This window comes from Pongo abelii, chromosome 2 (genome assembly GCF_028885655.2).
Source record: "Pongo abelii isolate AG06213 chromosome 2, NHGRI_mPonAbe1-v2.0_pri, whole genome shotgun sequence".
Lineage (NCBI taxonomy): Eukaryota > Metazoa > Chordata > Mammalia > Primates > Hominidae > Pongo > Pongo abelii.
In genome coordinates, this window is record NC_085928.1 from 188,757,878 (window position 1) to 188,775,727 (window position 17,850).

The 17,850-nt window shown below is 38.7% G+C and overlaps 1 protein-coding gene across 3 annotated transcripts in view; it reads left to right on the forward strand.

Moving 5' to 3' along the window:
* Nucleotides 1-17,850, forward strand: part of KCNMB2 (potassium calcium-activated channel subfamily M regulatory beta subunit 2) — a 303,117-nt gene that overhangs the window by 222,480 nt on the left and 62,787 nt on the right. The window lies entirely within an intron of this gene.

The window sequence follows — 17,850 nt, forward strand, 5'->3', positions numbered from 1 at the left end:
AAGGTGAGAAGACAAGCCAAGATGGCTTGTCATTTTGCCTTTTGGTGCCCAATACAGATCAACTGTGCCACTGATCAGCTAAAGCAAATCCTCCCATCCATAAAGAGTAGAAAGTGTTATACCACAGTAAAAGAGTCCTTTATGTTCATGCACTACTCAACAAGAATTCTTGTCAAGAGCCTAGTAGCTGCTGGGAACTATGCCAAGCACTGAAGAAAAGCTATAAAAAAAATATAGACAATGTCCCTAATGTCACGCATTGACCGTTTGGTTGAAGGAGATACACAATAAACAAACGAACACACAAAGTAATTTCAGATTGTGAGGACTATGAAGAAAAAATTTTAAGAACAGAAAGTAGGCCGGGCATGGTGGTTCACGCCTGTAATCCCAGCACTTTGGGAGGCCGAGGCGGGTGGATCACGAGGTCAGGAAATCGAGACCATCTTGGCTAACACGGTGAAACCCCGTCTCTACTAAAAATACAAAAAATTAACCAGGCGTCGTGGCGGGCGCCTGTAGTCCCAGCTACTCGGGAAGCTGAGGCAGGAGAATGGTGTGAACCCTGGAGGCGGAGCTTGCAGTGAGCCGAGATCGCGCCACTGCACTCCAGCCTGGGAGACAGAGCGAGACTCCGTCTCAAAAAAAACCAAAAACCAAGAACAGGAAGTAATTGGAAGAAAAAGGAAAAGCAGGTGGAGCTCTTAGAAAGTGTGGCCATACAAAGCATTCCTGGGGACATGCTATGGAGCTGAACACAAAAAGGTAAGAATCCAGCCAACCCAAGAGTAAGGAATGGAACATTCCAGGACATGAGAAGAACAGTATATGCAAAAGCCCTGAGAAGACGTGGCATGTCCAGTGTGGCTATATCCCAGTAAGAAAAGGAGTATAACACAACCGCGTTAGAGAGAAAATGAACACGCAGGGCCTATGGGGAATTCAGATTTCAAGAGCAATGGAAAACCATTAATAGATTTAAAACAAGGGAAGCCCTGATATAATTTCCTATTTTAAAATGCCTCTCCATCTGCTGCAGGGTGTAGAATGTAAGGGAACAGCCAAGAAAAAAATAATACCAGTAATGAGGCTATAACTGAGATCCAGATGAGAGAAAGGTTGAAAGTTGAAACTGGGGTGGCAGTAGTGGTAATGAAAAGAAATGAACTAGTTAGAGAGATATATTGGAAGTAGGAGCAACAGAGCATGGACATTTCTGGATTTAGGAAAGCGTGATGAAATAGAAAAAGAAATTAAAAGTTATTATAAAATTTTAGGCTTGAGAAACTGAGTAGATTGTATGATCATTTACTGAGTTGAAAAAAAAAAAAGGGGAATGAGTACCAGTCAGGAAAGTAATCAGAGTCCTGTTGGGGTGTGTCAACTTTTGGATGTCTAGTAGATACATAAATAGTGTCAGGCAGAAGTATATGTGAGTCTAGAGTTTAGGAGACAAATCCAGAGATATAAATTTGGGAGTCTTGGAAGTCACTTAGCGATAGATGATAATTAAAGGCATGGAACTAGATGAGGTCATCTAGGAAAGAAGGATGTACGGATTTGTGGTGGAAAAGGCAAGCTATCAGTTAACAAACTGAAAACTGTGGGAGGTTTGACAAGAAAGGTGAAGATATGAATTAATTGTTTCAAAGAGAGAAATCAAACTCATTAGGGAACTGTAGGTGATGGTTGAGTACCATTTGAAATGTATAGTCATTCTTTAATGTGAAGCCAGTAAGTCAGGCTTTGTGATTTTCTTCAGTAAAGGTTGGCTGCTGCTGTACAGGAGCAGAAAAGATAGCTATTTTCACCAGATTGGGGTTCAGTCAGACAAGGACAATAAATGGAAAATGAGGCAAAGGAGTTAAGGGTGACTGCAAGGGAAGGATTATAGGAAAAGACTATGAAATCGATTTAGATGAGGAGAAAAGCAAAGAGAGGAAGTGAGAAGTTGATGGATAATGAAAAATAGCTGGGAGATTCAGTAAGATCAAAAAGCTATTGCATAGAGAATCTTAGAATAAATAAGCTTCAAGTGAATGCTGTTGACCAGGAGTAGGATGTTTAAAATCAAGATTTCTGAGATGATGCAGATACTAGTGATGATACAATTTAGGGTATGACCATGGGAGAGAATGGGTAGGTAGAGACAAAATTTAGATCATGTCCTTTTATACTCAGCAATTTCTTGTGAGAGAATCAAACCAAACACACCACTGTGCAGTGCTAGAACAAATAATCTTTTTGGAAGTAGAAAACCATAGGTTATGTTATACTTCTGTCATTTACTGGTGGCATGCCTTGGAAAAGCCTTCAGTGTCTGTTTTATGATCTGAAAAAATGGGGCTAACAATAACTAAGTTAACATTCACAGGATTTTTGTCATTGTTAAATAGAATGACAGATATCAAACTCATTTTAAAGCAGAAAACCACTATAACATGCAAGCCATAATCAGGATTATTTTATAAGTAAGAAACAAGGGTCAAGATAACTAAATGTTCAAGGTTAGATGATAAATGAAGGACCTAGAATTAAACCCCCATTATTTGATTCGTAGTCTACTGCTCTTTCCACCACACCATTTACAATTTTGTCAAACATAAAATCTACATCTCATTATTAAAAACAAATAACTTTGCACATTTTGATCTTTGTGCAAATACATTTATTATAACAAGAAATGTGGTGGTACACTGAATTATAAACTGATTTTTCATGAATTGTCATCCAAAAAGCAGAAATTCTTGATACCATACCATTACAACATATTACATTCATGCACCTCTTTTTTGGTCAATGATGAACTACACATAGGACAATGGTCTCATAAGATTATAATACTGTATTTTTACTCTACCTTTTCTACGTTTAAATATACAAATACTTACCATTGTGTTGCAATTGCCTACATTGCTCAGTAGAGTAACAAACTTCAGATTTGTAGCCTAGGAGCAATAGGCTATACTATATAGTCTAAGTGTGTAGTAGGATATACCATCTAAATTTGTGTAAAATACATTCTACGTTACTCACAGGACAAAATCAACACATTTCTCAGAAAATATCCATGTCATTAAGCAGTGCATATGTGTACTTCCTTGAGTCAAAGAATGAGACTCGGCACAGCTCATTATTTTGAGTACCAATGCCCAGTGCAGATCCTGTTAAGACTGGTGTGATTGCAAGAACAATCCGCATTATGAACACTGGAAGTTTTTATATTTGCATTGCCCAGAGTGACATGCATATATAGCAACTAAACTTTGTCCAAAAATGAAATAAAATAAAATATCTCTCCTGGCCCAGAGCACTGTGTTAGCCACAGAAGAAAATGGAAGGGTATTTAAATAGCTATTTAACTCACTCAGATAAATGAACTAATACAAGTAAAATATAATACTTTGTCTCATGAAAACAAATCAATGAGAATAATAAACTACATTTAGAACAAGGAAAAATATTGCATATTGATTACTCTTCTTTGATGTCTAGAATGAATAATGTAGTATGGGAATCTTCACTACATTACAGTGTGAACACATCCAAGCTAAATTGTACACTATTGCTCACAAATTATACCTTGCTAATCAGGTAATGTGCTGTGTCTTCTTACAAAGTAGGCACCAAAAAGTAGTCATTGCAGCATTTGAGACTGGGCATGGACTCCTAGAGTTCACTCTTTCTTTCCCAAAGTGCATTGTTGGTGGCAACTACCCCTCACACACGTGTTATCAACCACCCACTAAAAAAGATGCCTATCACTGGCCAACTAGTATAGACCCGACTTTAAGATATGGGGTGAGTGTCTGCAAGAATACTTACTACAGCCTGGCTCATTTTCTGTTTTATAAAATAAAACCACCTCTCATTTCTTGTTGACTTTCACTTTCTACCTTTTCTTCTTTATTTTTCCAAAGGGAACCTGAGGCCAGATTTTTAAAAGGGTGTTTACTTCAGTAAACACGATTTGGCTTGTCACCTACACAATCTGTCACTAATTCTTCTTCCACAACCCCATTCACGTTCTCAGCAAATGCCTAAGTTGGGCTTCTAGATCAGTTCTGCTAGAATTTGTGTGTGTGTGTGTGCGCATGCATGTGCATGTGTGCATGTCCACGTGTGTGTGCATGTCCACACATGTGTGCATTGGAGGAACAAGACTGAAACCCTATACTTTCTGGTTTTGTACAAGACAATGCTTTTACTAATCACCTGTCTGTTCCCTAGTACCTATAACTCCTTAAAAATTGCTATCCTAGACCATCTTCCTGTTCATCAAACCCTCAATCCCACCCATCTCTATTATCATCACATTTAAATGCCTTTTCTCCTTCTTTCATCCTTCTACCAAAAGATGGTGATTGTAAGATATGAACTACCTTATCTTTCCTACTCCAAATGTTCCAGAGTCTACTTTCCTATGTTCCTTTGATTTTCTTCCTTCTTAATCTAAGACCTTCTTTCTTCCCCAAGACACCATGCCTAGAATATAACCAAATGTTTTTCTACCTGTCCACATCTCCACTCCTCTTTGCCTGTCCAGGTCTCATTTAACAAAAAGACCCACCTCAAATCCCACCTCCTATAGGAAGCCTTCCCTTACATCCCCAGAAGAAAAAGAGATATACCCCTCTTCCATATTCTTATCACAAGTTTTGCTTTTATTTTTATTTTGAGATAGGGCCTTTCTCTGTCACCCAGCCTGGAGTGTAGCGATGCCATTAGAGCGCCCTATAGCCTCAAATTCCTGGGCTCAAGTGATCCTCCTGCCTTGGCCTCCCAAGTAGCTAAAACTAGAGGTATATACCACTACATCTGGTTATTTTTTTAATTTTTTTATGGTGATGGGGTCTCACTGTGTTGCCCAGGCTGATCTAGAACTCCTGGCCTCAAGTAATCCTCCTGCTCCAGCTTCCGAAAGCACCGGGATTCCAGGCATAAACCACCATGCTCAGCCCACAAATATTTTTCATACATGTGATTTGGCAGGTAACCTAATTCTGCCTTGTGACAATTGCATAATTATCTTGAATTGCTGTTTTATTTTCCTATTTTGTTATTTAACTTTGTGCATATTTCTGATATGCCTTCCCAACTAGATTTTAAGTGTTTTAAAGGAAGACATGATAACAAACATCTCTTTTCACAATTTATTAAATATGCATAGAATTATTCACTTGATTTGATATGTGGACATTACTTTAGATGTAATGTCAAATAAAAACATAAATGGTTTTAAAAGAGTATCATGATATTGATATAATTTTAGAGAGTAATTAAACAACTTACATACTCTGAAACCCACAATTCTGCTTCTAGATGTTTGCCCTAAGGAAATGCTTGCATGTGTGTACCACGAGCATGACCAAGGAAACAATGCATTATTGCTTGTAATAATGAAAAATTGGAAGCAATCTAAGGCAATAGTTCTCAATATGTGGGTTGCCCTCCAGGGGACATTTGGAAATGTCTGGACATATTTTCTGATAGTCATAATTGATGTTACTGGCATCCAGTGAGAAGAGGCCAGAGAGGGTACTAAATATCCTACAGTGCACCGAACAATCCCCCAAAACAAACAATTATCTGGTTCAAAATGTGAACAGTGCTGAGGTTGAGGGACCCTGATCTAACTGTTCATCAGCAGATAAGCAACTGTATTATATTTATTCAAAAGGATAACGTTAAAGCAAATGAAACAATGTGTATCAAAATAGGTAGATCTTGAAATGCAATGTTAAGTGAAACTAGAATGTGGTGAAATAATATACACAAATGGTCTGAATGTTTGTATATTCCAGAAGCACTCAAAGCCATGTTATAAATAGAACATGAACTGGAAAGGTATGAATCAAATTCATGATTTGGGGCTGCTTCAAGAATGGGAGGGAGAAGAATGGACCTAGGGAGGATAACTTGAAATAGATTTCAACTTTATGATACTACTTTACATTTAAAAAATCAACCAATATTCTCTAGAGCCCACATAAATCTGTTCCATCTTGTGGTTAGCGTTAGCAAGATGTTGTTGCAAAAAGAAATGCAAATTAAACTGCTAAAAACTAATTATGAGTGTAAAACGCTCAAAAGAATGCCAAAGGTAGAAACTCATTTTATAAGGAGATGATGCCCCAAACATCTTCTTTCTTCATCTACAACCCCTGTGAGTGGGACTATTTGAGGTCAGATGCCACAGCTGTACGGCTGTGACCACTGGTCCCTTTCCAGCTTCTCTCTCTCCTCACTCGCATGTCTCATTCAAGGCCAACCTGACATCTACAGCCCAAGGCTGAGGGTTTTATATAGATTTGTGGCTCTTCAGCCATGGATGAAACGCTCCTTATCTACACACACACTCCATACTGGGCCAATCTATTGGAAAGGACTTTTGTCAAGACACTTCCTTCTTTGATCTGATCATTTCCATCACCACAGGCTGCAGTGTTCGTATTTGGCTGATACCCACACTGATTGTTGCCCAGTCTTTTTTTTTTTTCCAGGAATGATATCTTCCCCCACTACCTACTATGTGTAGATAGGAATTTAAGTGAAGATAGATTCCCCCAGAACAATTTATTCAAAGATTACTTTAGCAAATATTTTCTAGGTACTTGCTGTGCTCCTGGGCATAAAATCTTGATGCCTGGGCCATCTGCTGCCCCACTGCTGTGGCAGCATCTCTTCTAAGCTCAGTTTTCCCCTGATTCCCTATGCTGCTTTAGCTAATGAGTTTCTGCCTGACGCTACTTCCTCTCCTTCTCCACTGACTTCATAAGACCCAGATCATTACACTCATCCCAGCCCATTACACTCCCCATCATACTCTCCATCTAACAAATTGCAGCACCCTCGAGTATTTTAAAGCATCAGAGCAAGTGAAGACTATACATGATAAATAAAAATTTATCATGTACTCTAAATGATAATCTCAAATCAAAGAAATGGTTTGAGAAAAAAATATATTCAGTATATTTTTGTTTTCTATAATACACACTATAGAAAGTAAAACCTGACAAAATGTTCTTGGCTGGCAGAAAACAGAATGAAAAGCACTGCGGGAGGTATGGATTTTCAAAGGTCAAGAAGCCTTACTCTCAGGACACCTGCTTTGCCATTTCACTTCCCTAAAGGAGCTCTGCCCATTTCTAGAGAGAGGCAACGTGCAATTACTTCTCAGGCAGATCTGCATTTTCGCCTCATAGATCTTACTGACCTATTTCTTATTTCCCCCCACATAAAAAATAAAAGTAATAAAAAGAGCCACATGTACATTTCACAGAGCAAATAAAAAACCAAGACATACTCATCAATTCACTGTATCTAATTTTCACATTTTTCCTTTAGTTTCGCATGAGTGAAATCTGAAAGGAAGAATACCCCATAATGTACTAACATTGCACAGTGAAGTGATAGCAACATTAGAGAGCTGTCGAATGTCCAAAGCAAAACTAACCCAGCAAACCCAACCCAATCCCTCCTCTAAGAAACACTTACATTTACGCCATCTACTGAAAGTTCACCTGCCACTTGAAGTGCAAGACACTTTAAGTTTTCTAAATGTGCCTTCTTTTATTGACTTGATCAATTTAGCTTTTCGCTCATGGTGTGTATGGTCTCTGATTTACCTTGAATTCACTGGAACCATTTGATGTTTTGGCCATTATTTTCCCATTAAAGTATATATGGTGTAAATGGATTTTCAGGTTCACTGAGAGTACAAAAAGCTTTCACTGCTTAATGAAAGTGCGTTCTATCATGTCTTATGGTTAGTGCCTACATAACCAGTTCTTGCACCAGGACAGGGCAAAATGGGAAAGACCAGCAGCCCTCTGCTGGGGTGGGGCAAGAGGGGGTCTGATCTAGCTGTTGACACTAAAAGATGGTGCAGTTTGTGCAAGGCATGAGATCCAGCACAAGGTAAAAATAACAACTACGGGAGAGAGACAAAGAATCCTACCAGTAAGGTACCTCGAAAGGTGGACAGAGGATAAGAATTGCAAATCCATTAATAATATTCCAGAACAAAAAGGTAGAAAGTATAAAAATACTTGATTTCGTAAAAATGTTGATTCTCCCCAAATTAATTCAAAAATTCAGAGAAATTCCAATCAAGATCCTAAGAGAATTTTTAAACTTATAAATGTGACAAACTGTTTCTAACGTTCATCTGGAAGAAAAAGTGCTGAAGAATAGCCAACAAATTTTTATGAGAAAAAATTACAATGATGGTCTAATGTTAGCATATACTAAAATGTGACATAAAGCTACAGCAATCAAAACCTTGTGGATGCCAGAATATGCAAATTATATAAATAAATTAGAGTATAATTTAAAAACAGATCTATGTATTACTTACAAATGTAGTCTCTAGTAAAACTGGCTCTTAACAGAAAAAAATGTCTGTAACTCAGTCAATAATTTATACAATTTATTTTCCAAATCAGAACAGTTTGACAGTAAAAAGGAACACCAATAGGATGATAGAACAACAGCCAAATATTGAACTCTCCTATGCAAATCTTGACATATGGTTACATAGTTACCTATAGGGCTGTTTCTGCATAATTTATAGCTCCTCATTTCACTCTCAGAGCCAGTTCGGATACTAAATTCTACAGTTGCCCAAGTTATAAGGCCTGGTCTCCAGGCAGGTGTTCAAGAGCCGAGCTCCAGGCTCTGAGAAAGGCTATGCCAAGAACAAGACAGGGCCCATATTCTCAGACACGATTGGAAGATAATATCTAGGTTACATCTTCAAGAATTTGACAGCAATTAAGGCAGAGATTTAGTTTCAATGACTTGAAATACAAGAGACAGGAGCTTCAGGTTACCCTGATGTTGAGCACCGAAATGCTGACCAAGAGGGATTGCCTCAGGTTTAGAGTGAACAGAAGATGAGGACAAAGTGTGGTATTGTACAAAGGCCAGGAAACAGACAGGACCTAGCAGAGTTTTCACTTTACTTTTACCTACTTCATAAGTGTCATAAATTTTGGGGGAAATTCTTGAGACAAACTGACCATTATTTTTACCAACATAAAAAAGCAAACCACCATAAAATGATTCTCAGTAAGAAAGCTTCAACAGTTAAAATCAAATAAAATATGTGAAAATGGTGCAGAGGGCTGCCAAGAACTCTGAGTCCATACACATTTTACTATCACTGAAATTTACATAAAGCATTTATTGCTGGACACTTTACATGCACTATCTCATTTAACCACAGCCACCACTCCAAGCTATTGTATTAGCTTCACCTAAGAGAAGCTGAGGCTTCCAGAAGAGGTACCTCACATCCCGGCTAATTGGCAGAGTCAGAACTCAAGTCTTTTTGACTCTTAGCCTTTATGTCTTGTTGGTATCAGGATTAATTTGGGGGTAAATGAATAGAGATGCCTGGCAGCACAGGATAAGTCCAATAGATACTCTCAGGAAAAGCAATTGCACAAAATCTAGTCAGTTACGTTTTAGTTTTGAAGAAAATAAATACTCATTAAATTATAATTATCTGGTTTACCCGATAACACCAAAATCACAACATCAATCTTAGAATAATCCTTGGCTCTTCTTTCACTCACACACTCTACAATCAAATCCTGTCAGTCTAGTCTTCAAAATAGATTCAGCATCTCCATCGCTACCCTACTGCTCCACAAGCTCATCATCTCTGTCCTGACTCTTTCTAAATACAATGTCAAAATGGATCTCTCTGTTCCAACCCTTGCTCACTGCAAGGGCTCAACCTCTCAGCCAGAAGGACTCCATTACAAGCTACGCTGATCATGTCCATTAGATGCTCAAAGCCCTGCAGCAGCTCTCCACTTCACTCCAGGCAAAAGACAAGTCCTGGACATTGCCTATAGTGATCTGGCTTTTGTGATCTGGCTTCCTGCTGACTTTCTTTTTCTTTCTTTCTTTCTTTTTTTTTTTTTGAAACAGGGTCTCACTCTGTCACCCAGGCGGGAGTGCAGTGGCACAATCATAGCTCACTGCAGCCTCAACCTCCTGGGCTCCAGCAACCCTCCCAACCTTGGCCTCCCAAAGCATTGGAATTATAGGTATGAGCCATGGCACCAGCCCTGTACTAACTTTCTAATGCACCTCCCCCACTTCCATGTGACTCACTTTGCTTCTTTGCTGTTCTTCAAATACAATAAGTACATTATCACCTCAGGGTCTACATTTGCCATTCGCCTGCCTTGAATGGGAAATCTACTTGCTTACCTCACCGCCAGATCCCTTACCCCCTTATCTCATGGCCAGATCCCTTATTTCTTTATCTCATGGACAGATTCCTTATCTCTTTATCTCATAGCTAAATTTCTTACCTCATTACTTCATGGAGAGATCCCTTACCTCCTTACCTCATGACCAGATCCCTTACCTCCTTACCTCATTGCTAAATTTCTTACCTACTCACTCAATAGCTAAATTCCTTACTTACTCGCCTCTAGCTAAATCCTTTACCTCCTTCAGGTCCTCATCAAAATGTTGGTTTATTAGTGAGGTCACTAATAGATTAACTAACGATCCCTTCCTCCCACGTATCTTCTTCCCCTGCATAATATTCTCCAAGGCATTATCACCAGCCAACATGATATATGTACAGTCATAATTTATTATCTTTATCTCTTTATCCCACTTGAATGTGTTAGCTTGAACCATATGACATTGCCTTTTATGTAGGTAGAAAATGGTCAAATGTCTATAATTTCATTTTGTTTAACTTAGTAGTTGATATGGTTTGGCTGTGTCCCCAACAAAATCTCATCTTGAATTGTAATTCCGATGTGTCATGGGAGGAGCCTGGTAGGACGCAATTGAATTTTGGGGGCAGATCTTTCCCTATTCACTATCACTTCTCATGATAGTGAATAAGTCTCACAAGGTCTGATGGTTTTAAAAATACAGGGGTTTTCCTGCACAAGGCACAAGCTCTCTTGTCTTGTCTGCCACCATGTGAGATGTGTCTTTCACCTTCTGCCATGATTGTGAGGCTTTCCCAGCCACGTAGAACTGTAAATCCAATAAATCTCTTTCTTTTGTAAATTACCCAGTCTCAGGTATGTCTTTATCAGCAGTGTAAAAGCAGACTAATACAGTAACTTTATAATGATCTGTTCTATACACTGCTAAATTTCCTAATGCAGATAACACTGCCTTGCATATAATAGGTGTTCAATAAATAATTGTTTAAAAATGACTTGTTTGGCACAAGTTTTAAATAACTGAAACATGTAGAAGTAGGTAGATGTCTTGTCTAACTGATGGTAATTAATTTCCATCTCAGCCCAATTTAGTCCCCAATTATCACATCTTATATACCCAATTAGGAAATTAGTTCAACCTGAACCGCCCTTGTGGTTTCTCTGGAACTCAAAGCTAGTGGTATTCACCCTACTTGCCTCCATCTCTTCAAAGACTTCAAAGCTCTGAGTTTTTCCTGTTGACAGTTTCAAAAAAAAAAAAGAAGTTATCTATTACTTTCTGTTCTTGGACCTCCCCTACATATTCCACACTTTGGAAGGGGAAACCTGGCATGGACCAGGGTATTCTGGGGTCCCTGGTAGGCTGTTCCCGGATCACACAGTCACGGCAACTCTTTACTGAGTTAGGAGTAGGAAAAAGGTAGAAAGGCCTCTCGTCCTCCCTTTCTGCTCTCTTTGTTAAAGGCTTAGGGAGTCTTGATCCCCAATCTTAATATATACTAAATAACATTTTATTTCCACTTCATTATTTTCTTGCAATTTACCGTTAACTGCTTTCTTACTATTCAACATGACTTTTATTTTTAAATTTTAAGTACTTTTAAATTCCATGGAAGATTATGTATTTATAGCAGTAAACGCTCAATAATATTAATATCAGACCTGCTTTTTCCCCTTTTTTGAATCTGGGTCCAAAATAATCAAATAGGCTTTACCCTATTTGTTCTGTCAAATATATTTGTACTGGGTCTGAGACACCATAACACAGAGGACATAATCATTACTGGAATGTAATGAGGAGAATGTGCATATCTTGGGAATTACCATATATGCATGTTCACCACCTCTTCCTCCCCACTCTTCCCACCAACTCAGACTCCAGATCTTTTTTGGGACTCCAGAAATTCACCAGGGATATTCTTCCAAAGGTTTATGATACCTCCTTTTCTCTTGCTGATATAATTGCCAAGCTGTGTGACGTAAGGAGCTCTCTATCCTGACAGTTCTCATTTACAGACAGAAAGCCATTACATCCTCATTTCAGCCACAGACCAAATGTTCAGTGTGTCTTTTTAAAAAATATTAACTCAAAGTTGTTTTAGGACAGAGTTTTCTGCTTCAGTTACTGTCTTAGTCCATTTGTGCTGCTATAACAAAATGTGACACACTGGGTAATTTACAAACAACAAAAATGTATTTTCTCACAATTCTGGAGACTGGGAAGTCCATGAAGAGGTCTGAGCATTGGTGTCTGGTGAGAGACCACTCCATTGATGAAATCTTTGTTGGTAGCATCCTCACATGACAGAAGGCAGAAGTGTGAAAAGGGCCAAAGGCTGTGTGAAGCCTCTTTTTTAAAGGTCCTAAGCCCACGAACATGGGCTCCACCTTTATGACTTAATCACCTCACAAAGCCCCCACGTCTTAATACTATCACGCTGGTGAGTAAGTTTTAGCAGAGGAATGGGGAGAGGGGCATTCAGACCTACCAGTTACAGTCCTACCTTTCATGTCTACACCTTTCTTTGGACTGAGCCTTGGAAAGATATAAGGTGAAAAAAAAAAAAAAGAAAGAAAGAAAAGACAGGATAGGAAACATATCTACAGGGCCCTTTCTATGTCCCAGGTTCCTGTTCCATATATTGCCTTGTTTCCATCTCATGGTTTTGAGGAATCTGTTAAATCTAGAGCAGGTGAGTAAGAAAATACTTGAAGTCAAGGAATTAGGTAATCTAAGACAGTGACTGTGTGGGAAGTTACATGGAGATGGGCTCTGAACCATCACGGGGACTTGAGTGCTCTACTCTCATTTATATTCCAGAAGAGTTGTGGACATTCCTGGCCAGATCTGTGTAACAGAAGCCAGGAAAATCACATACTGAGGGCACCCCCGCTCTGGACTGTAATGAAGGCAAAAGCGTTAGGCTTGCCAAGAAACACTTCTACTTCCTTGTTCTCCATTTAAACTTGAAATGACTTCACTATCCTTCTTTCCCCCTTTGTAATTTAGGATATGTCCAAAATGAGCAGACAGTAAGAACAATAGCTCTAAATTATACCAACAGTTTAAATATCATTTTAACACAGTGCAATTTTAAATGTTGTGCATTCCTTCTACCTAGCATCTCAGTATTTTCCTTGTTCCTTTGACCTTAGTTTTGACTAGAAGCTCTTCTGTGAGGTAGCAAAAGAGTTCAACTTCTGGAGGTTACCAAGCCTCCCAGAACCATCTTTACACAAATGCAGTTATAGATCTGCTGTCAGAGACAGATTCACTTTCTTTATGCCACATGATATTAATATCCTAATTCCAGAAATGCATCTAAAGTTCAAAGACATATTGTAGCATTTTGACTTTCTGGACCAAGAACTAACATACGATTCACACAAAAATAAGAATGCTATTAAAAATTGTCTACAGTCTACCAGTTAATATTCACTGCCAAATCATAAATTATATCTTTTTTTTAAAACACTTGATTTCTTTTAAGGTTTACCATATTCCTGATACTGTCTGAAAACAGGGAATTAATCCTTCACATCTAGTGTGATATCTTGATATCTGACACCCACTATGTGTTATATAACAAATATTATGTAAATAAATGCATCAGTAAATAAAAAACCCAGAGAAATTGTTTTAAAGACAAAGAAAAGGAGATTAACTTTTTTTAGAGAAAATATTGAGGAGGAATGACCTAACACTTATATTCTAGATAAAACAGAATTTTAACTATCATTTTACTGAAACCTAAACTTCCTGGATTTTCACACTAAAAATATTAGATTCTTAAAATAGGAGTTCTTTTTCTTAAGCGATAATCACTTATCCTCAGATATACTATGTAAAACATGCCCATTTCATACCAAATAGCTACCCTTCTAGAGTATTTGGGAAACATTTTGATATAATGAGTATGGCTCTTGTCAAACATGTTATTCTCTATCTAAATGCAAATTCATTTACAAATGACAAGCAATAAAGAAAATTAGAATCATTTTTGCTTGAGTTTTGACACAGGAAGTCATCAAGGACAACTCAGGGACTTTCTCCTCAGGGGCTCCCAAGAACAAAAGCTAAACTGCAGCACTCTCTCTATATCTCGAGGGAGATTACCTTCCTCCAGACTGGTTTAAGTCAATGGATCCTGCTTTCATTTATAATTTTCAGAGGTATCCAGTAACTGATGCTTCTCCCCAGGGTTCCATTTTAAGCACCCCTTCCCTTCTCACCCTGCATAATTTTCTTAAAAATTCTTACACTCCGAAGTCTGTATCTACAACCTGGACCTTTATTCTGAGTCCTAGCATGTGTCAATTGCCTATAACACTTTCCCCAAGTGTCTTCTTTGTCATTTTCTTTACCTTTCCCAACCACTCCCTGCCTTCCCCAACAACTCCATCCACTCATCCACTCAATCCCTGCTCCAAAGCACCTCTCATTTTATTATTTTATTATATTTCCCACACTGGTTAATAATGCCACCATCCACACAGTCCCCAAACAGAGTCTAAAAATCATTTTTAATTCCTCCCTCCATCATCTTCACTCTCTTTAGTCTAATCAGTCATCAAGCCCTGACCTTATATCTTCTAAATACTACCTGTATTTGTTCATTCTTTTCACCCCTACCCTTGGTTGGACTATGGCCATTACCATCCAATTCCCTGCTCATAGTTTCATCTGCTCTAATTTATCCTCAACATTACCTTCACAGTAACATTTCAAATATGTAAATATGACCGGGTGACTTACTCCCTTGCTTAAAAGTGTGTGATGAATTTCAAATTTTTAAAAAATAATTTAAATGTTTAATGGGACACCATCACCTTTCAAGATAGAGCCTGGTACTTCTGCATGGTCTTCACAAGGCAGGTGGGGAATTTCAGAAGCTGACTTTTCACTCACAATTTCCTGTATGTATCACAGACGACCCCGCCAGCCAGGAATGTTGACGTGATCACAGAATACATAAATAAAACGAGGTGATAGTTTCGCCATCCTCAGAAGTAATTAGATGACACCAGAAGTCGTATATTCAGAAAAACAGAATCGTACAGTGTTTAAAAGTGTAGACTTCTAATGTAGGCCGCTGGAGTTCATACCCTGGCTCCTCTACTTGCCCCTTTTGAGCAAGCTATGAAGCTATGCAACCTTCATCAGTAAAATAGGAATAATAAAAATACCTATCTTATAGGGGTTTGTGGCAACTACATTAATTAAAATATACAAAGCAACATGAAATAATAAATGTTAATATTGTAATGCCCATAATACTTTAAGAGAGATATTAACCAATGGACCATAGCCTGACAAGGTGACCAGAATATGAAGACAAACTGAGATTATGCCATGTGAAGAATAATTGTAGTTATATGCAACTTCTAGTAAAGAAATGTTGGCCAGGTGCAGTAGCTCACGCCTGTAATCCCAGCACTTTAGGAGGTCAAGGCAGGCAGATCACAAGGTCAGGAGTTCAAGACCAGCCCGGCCAACATTGTGAAATCCCATCTCTACTAAAAATACAAAAAATTAGCTGGGTGTGGTGGCGGGCGCCTGTAATCCGAGCTACTCAGGAGGCTGAGGCAGGAGAATTCCTTGAACCTGGGAGGCAGAGGTTGCAGTGAGCTGAGATCATGCCACTGCACTCCAGCCTGGATGACAGTGCGAGACTCCGTCTCAAAAAAAAAAAAAGTCAGAAATGTTGGCAAGACATTACATGGCAAGATGTACTAAAATATCTGGAAAGCAATCCAGAGTGTTGAACCAGGAACATTAGTGGAACTCTTGGGAAACCAATTCTAGCTCAAATTCTAGAAACACTTTTCATAAAAGAAATGTCTAACAATAAGAGGGTTTGTCATCAGAGAAAATGGGCTCCCCTCCACTAAAGGTGTTTAACCAATAGCTGGATAACTCTTCATTTACAATATTTCAAAGAAATTGATCAAAAAAATGCAGGGGAGAAAAATGACTTCTAAGGGACTTAGGGGTCTCAGATGACAAAGGGCTTCATATGTCACCTAACAGTAAATAGGTTCCTATAGTAATTATTTTTAGTAAATTCCATAAAGTATAAATAGTCATGGCACGAGCTTAGGTTGATTTGTCATCTAGTTTCCCTTAATAACCCTGTTTACCCAGTGATGAGTAAAATACAGATCTAGGGATGTATCACATCATCTGAAATTATTTCCCCAGCTCCATGATTCATCATGGACAGCTCTAGACAAATGCTCTCAAGTGGTAGCTATCCCTGGCTACTGCAGCTGCATTTCCTTTTGTTCCCATGGAATTTTTCTTGAAAAACACAATGACTGTTTTTTACCTCTACAATTTGCTTGCAGTGTTTCTTTTCATTCATTTAACACGTTTTGAAAGCAATATGCCAAAGGGAATTGGAGAGGAGTTTTATTTCGACCCTATGTATCAGTTTCAAGAAGGTGAAAAAGTTCAGAAACAAAGAAATTGAGTCATCTTTTGACCTTGATACAACTGAAGCTTTAAGATAAATCCATTAAAAAGAGCTACTCAGTTGAATTCCTACTATGTACCAACAATAATTCTATTTTAAAAATAAAGAAACAGGCTAAGACGGGCTTAATAGCCAACTCAAAGCCACATGGTCAATAAGGAGGAAAGCTAAGAGTCAGTCATGTGAGTCTAATGTCAAATATATTATGCCTTATTCCTACCCTTTAAGACACATACACACACACACACACACCTGTTCCAGGCTCACTCCCTGCATCATACAGTCAAGCATGTCTCAAATCTTGAAGGTAGGAGAAGCCAGTGTACCATTCTCTATGGTCCTGAACCATCTTTCACCCTGAGGAACACACCGAGGCCAGTCTTTGAATTTTGATACAATATTTGATGTTAGAGTTTGTACCTGCACGTTACTGTTTGGCCTGGATTTGTCCACTGGACAAATTCAGGACTAGCCAGTTAGGCTCTCCCTCCCTGTAGCACCAACACCCTCCAACCCAACTCCTGGCACCTGGCCACTGGGCATTTCCTTACCACCACCTGCACAAGAGCGATGTTATAATTTAGTCATTTAATCATTCATTTCAGCTGGAGTGTCAAGACATGTTATGCTGTGATTGGTTATGAATGGCACAGCATAAAGTTTTGCATAACTTGGAGTCTATACTGCAGCCTGACCTTCAGGATCTGGAAATTCCATGGCATGGAATACAAGAAAATGTGTGAAATGTGAGGGGAAAGGATGAAGAAAGCACCATCTCGTATTGATACTTAAGAGGCAAAAGGAATATGCAGTGATGAATCCCACTGTACCAAGGACCAACTCCTCCCAGACCCAAGTCCGGATTTTTCACAGTGGGTTATTCTCCAGTTGCACAACATGGACCTTCTACTTGAGGAGGCCCCAGCCTCCCACCCAGCCTTCACACAAAATGCTCACATCAGTGAGTCTATTTGATGGCCTTTCCCAGAAAGTCTTCCCACTGTTATTCATTTTCTTTGGCTATCAATATCCACCTCTTCCAGGAGACCATCTCTAAAGTTTGTATTTATGATCCCCTCCTAGAAGTAAGGCACTGCAAAAATCTTTTTGGGGTTTACTTAGAGATGATGGGAAGCCACTGATGGATATATGTAAAGAAGTAA